Source organism: Morone saxatilis, unplaced genomic scaffold, assembly GCF_004916995.1.
Source record: "Morone saxatilis isolate NCDOM2014 unplaced genomic scaffold, NCSU_SB_2.0 Contig10, whole genome shotgun sequence".
In the NCBI taxonomy this organism is placed as follows: domain Eukaryota; kingdom Metazoa; phylum Chordata; class Actinopteri; family Moronidae; genus Morone; species Morone saxatilis.
The window spans coordinates 15,300,824-15,305,807 of NW_023339652.1; the positions used below are offsets into that span (position 1 = coordinate 15,300,824).

Consider the following 4,984-nt stretch of genomic DNA (forward strand, 5'->3'; position numbering starts at 1 on the left):
AAAAAAATTGAAAAATAGAAAAGATATAAAATAAACAATCAACAAGACATAAAATAAACAATCAACAATCAGAATCAAGGCATTTGAGTATTTACAGGATGAGTATTTACATGATGAAATAAGTGTGCAGTGCGACCTCATTATCCACAGATTCTTCCCAAGAATTCTTCCAGATCTCCATCATTTGAGCTGATGCCACAGATAACTCCCCAGTGAGAAGGGCTGTCTTGTCCGTTCGTTAACCTCTCGTTAGAGGAAAGCCCCTCTGTCCTGTGTGACCCTGCACAGCTTATTGGCTTTATATGTTGCTGTGCCCCATACGCACGGGACACACTAATACACAGGTACAAACTATGTAGCGTATAGGGACACACTGACACAGTATGACGCATGCATGGATGCACATACACAATATATTATGCATGAGTAATGTGTGTGTATGAATGTAGCGCAGGGAGACAGAAACACACAAACTCAAGACTCAAGGCTGTGTTAAAATGCATGTGTTTGTGTGAGCGTGTATACTTGCATGTGTGTGTTGGTGTGCTGTGTTTTTTGTGTTATATAACAGTATTTAATGTGCTCTAAGATGTCACATTAGGGATTAGGTTGATAGTGACAGAGCTGCAGATTGCCATTGCCTCTGTCTGTGTGTGTGTGTGTGTGTGTGTGTGTGTGTGTGATGTTTAATACACAGCAAAATAACCACACTGTACATGCTCGTAGCTTTATTATTCATCAAAAGAATGAGTCTGTGTTTCCTCTGTCTAGCTGATAAGCTCAGAAGCGAGCGCTGTCTGTCATTTTTTTTTATGCAGTGGTGTTGCATGTTTTTCCAGACGTCAGAACTTAAAATCATTTGAACTTTTTCTGGTATACAAAATTGTTCCCCAAGCTATTAGACCTTGCCTGTTTTTATTGTATTTTCAAAAAGGAGAAACAGTTCATTTCCTTTGCACCGTCTCCAAACTGTGAAAAGCAATAACAGCTGTGCAAGCACACCGAAAGAATTTAATTTAAAGCAAATTGTAGCTGCATTAGGCAAGGTTTTTATGGTAAAAGTACACCCATGCTATCAGTATAAATCAGAAAATGGGGCTTGAACAGAGAAAGTAGTTTCAGGTGTTAATCAACGATTTTGATGCAAAAGAAAGAAAAGAAAAGAAAAGAAAAGAACTTAAAATGTTTGAGTTAGCACTCTTTGCAGAATAAATCTCACATGAACACACAGAGATCTATTTGTTGGCTGGCCACAGAAACAACTCCAAATTGCTGGTAATGTTTCTCAGTGCCTATTGCAGTGTGTAAATGGGCCGCTGTTTGCAAACACGTTTTAATGTTGTGGTCACAGCTTGTTCTGCTGCCACCAAGTGGCCAAAAAATCTGTTAATACTGTTTTCAACAGTGTTTACTACTGCTTTTTTAAATTTTTCTTGTCTCAGTTGTTACTTCAATCAGATCCATCATCTTCCTCTTTGTCATCACATTTGATATGCAGACTATTTTCTTGGAGAGACTTCTTTGTTAGATTAATAATAAAAAAAACCTCAGTTTCACATTCCAGTTTAACAAAGGATGGAGAGTGACAAGTACCAATGTGAGTGTCACCCTATCTCATCCATATCTGCCCGGCTGCTTGCTTAATCCTCATAATCCTTCTCACAAGTGCTTTTCACTTGGTATGAACACACACACAGTTCTCTTAAAAGTGTGAACACGTGATGAACATCGGTCAGCACCAGTTGCCCATGTTTGAGCTCAACCATCTGAGCTCTGTGTTTTGTGCCATGAAGCAACTCAGCAGATTTACACTGTAATTTAACCGCAATGTGAAATGCAGAGTTGAGGCTGATAGTCTGCTCAGTGACCATCTCATTTGTTTGCACTAGTTATACATATAGCATGTTTCATAATGAATGTGGTAATGATTTATTGATGTATAAAAAGGCTGCAAGTAGCATATTGAAAATACTATATATTATTGATTGTTAATGTTCCGATCAAACTTAAGTTTGTAATCAGTGTCTGTGTAAAATTTGAATGAATGCAGATGTGAAAGTGGGTCATTGCAACGAATATGGCAAAGAAAAAATGAGGAAAACAAACTTAAGATAATACAACAGATAATTACAACTAAACATGTTTAAAACACTGAAAAGAGTTAATACAAGTACTGAATATCACTAGAGACTGAATAATGCCTGCTTACATAATAAGTTCACCAAACTGAATCAAGATGTCCTTGTAGTATGGCATTTTGCTGTATTACATTACAGCATATTGTTGATGAACAGTCATCAAATTTATAGATTTGGGACTCCAACTGACTCAAGTCAAAGTACGCTTGTTATGTGTTCATTGAGCTACAGTAAAGAACACACTCATGAGCACTATGGTTTTTACATAACAAATACATGTGTGCTGTCCAAGTAGTAAATGTCAAATGAATATATAAATAATCTCTATAAACATATATTATGAATGCAGAATCTGTAGGTAACGGACCAAGATGTTAGCTTTTTTTTAAATGTGTAAATAGAGATTAGCCCAAATGTGTCTTTCTCGTCATTCTTGTGTATCAAGTTGCTAAATGGACTGCAGAGGACCAGCTAAACCAGGTGAGCTATCCAGTTTTGGAAGATTTCTTGGAATCCTTTAAACCCTGACTTTCCGAGTACGTTAGCAAACAGTTGCCTACGGAAAAAAAAGAGCAACTTTAGCATTTACCTGGAGTCGTGTTTCCGGCCACCTGACAAAAGTCCAAAGTATTCCACTTTCTTCATGAGCTAGTTGCTAACTGTGTCTGTCGGCTGTTTAGTGCTGGTAAGGGAGCTTATCAGAACTTTTGCCTTTTGCGGCTCAAAATGAGGTTGATGACAGTCAAGTCATGGGCTCAAAAACCAAAACAATGAGCTAAAAGAGACCAAAAACACTGCAGAGTTGGCTCTGTGTCCGTCACTACGAGGGACCTCTTTCAAGTCACACATAAAATATTTATTATGATTGATATGATTCTACCTAGATATCACAAAACAACAGCTCTTCTTCAGTGGGTGGTGGATTTTTCGGCGAGAGGGCTAACTCATCACTATGTTGTATTTTAATCCAGCATTTCAAGTTCCCACTTACTGTGCATTAACTGTGTTTTCCAGCATTAATTAAAGTCTGACACCTGAAACCACCTTCCCAGTTGAAGCTCCATTTTCTGATTTATTCTGATAGGATGGGTATATTTTTACCATAAAAACCTTGCCTAGTGCAGCTATAATTTGATGGCTTAAAATAAAACCTTGGATCAGTCCTTTGAAGCCTTTTCCTGTGTCCACTTTGGCAAAGCTGTGGCTGTAAATAATGTAGTTTTGCGGCAGCAGAGCTCAACGCGTCTCCATTTACTGGCCGAACATTCGATAGAAGGCAGTTTTCTCGGGCTAAAAGCGCTGGATCTCACTTCATCTGTCTTTCTTTTCCAATCTCTTGCTGTCTTTCCTTCTCTCTCTGATTGTTTTCCTCCCTGCGCTCATGTCATCGCTCATTCTGCCTGCTCCTCTATCACTCTTTAATCGCTCTCCACCTCAATCTCTTTTCTTTTATCTCTCCATCTTTCTCCTATTTTTGGTCCCAGATGCATCAATTATTCATGTCTTTGCATGGACTTTCTGACTGGAGAGCTATCAACAAGAGCTATCAGGGTCATCATATTACACCTGAGCATCCACCTGTGACACATATAGTCCCATAAGAGGATGCAGGCACATGCACAGGCAAACACAAATGGGAAATCGTGCACAGATTCCCCTGCCTACAGGGGAAGTTAGGGAACAGAAGTCACGTTTTTCATCGCATGGCTGCAGGTGAAAAACACAAGAGATTCAACAGTCATTTTGAATTAATTACGCAGTAGAAATAAAAATCTACTTTCATTTGTCAAGTCTGGACAGTCAGCTTGCTTATTCTCAAGCTCTGATATACTTAATTTTGTACAAGTAATGGGCTCAAACAAATGACCCTGGTGTGATTTGAACACCATCTGGTGTCAGACGCACTACCGTTGCACCACAGGGCAAGGAGGAGTATGATGGTGACATACTGCAAGAACACATTTGTGTGACCAGGGATTTTTATGTATGAGAGCTCAGTTCTTAGAGAAATAAGGGCAAACGAGCATTGTGGTGTAGTTTGACCTGAGCCAATGTTTGTTAGCTTTGCAGAGCAAATGCCGCAAATGCCTACCTTGTGAGTTGAGCTTGTACTACAAATGTCTTGGTGTGGAAAACTGTGCATCCAGCTGCAGTGAGTCCTCCAAGTTGATCCTAGGCTCACTTTCCAGCTGACAATAAGCAAAGAAAAATTTGTGGCTGCAATGATACAGAAATGTGTGATTTTAGTAGTTATTTTTAACAGAATTTAACAGTAGATATTATGCAAACAAATACAATATGAACACTGGTTGGTCCCATACTGCAGTGTTACATGCGTGTGAATAATGTCAAAAACTCTTTTTGATATAATTGTGGGGTCTTTGTTGGTTTAAGAGTCAGAAGTGAACTCCTGAATAATACAGGGGTTTGTGTGTTTCAGGGTATGCAACCGCCACAGGGTACTGAGCCCATCTGTAATGGAGAGCTGACCTAAATTGTATATTTTCTAACCCTGATATGTCTAACTGTGTCTGAGCCTGCAAACTTCAAGGGTAGTATCCAATAGTTGCTACCAGTAGGTTTCCCTCCATGTAGAGTCCTCTTTAAGTACATTTTTTATATTCCTCTGCATGAATTTTAATTATACAATTCAAAATGAACTGTGTTTACATTCTTTCATTTATTCACTGCAGAAATTGCTTAAATGAGTGTTCCTGAAAAGGAGACGATCACTGACCCTGTCTTAAACTAAGTTGGTCTTCATCACCTAACCTGACTGGGCAAGATGGTTTGTTACTATATACAGTTTACATAATGGACAAAGCTTCCTGGTCTGTGAAGTGAAG

At 38.8% G+C, this 4,984-nt stretch overlaps 1 protein-coding gene across 1 annotated transcript in view; it reads left to right on the forward strand.

The window, feature by feature from the left end:
- The window catches only part of zgc:162331 (uncharacterized protein LOC793007 homolog), a 33,813-nt gene that overhangs the window by 7,674 nt on the left and 21,155 nt on the right, over window positions 1-4,984 (forward strand). The window lies entirely within an intron of this gene.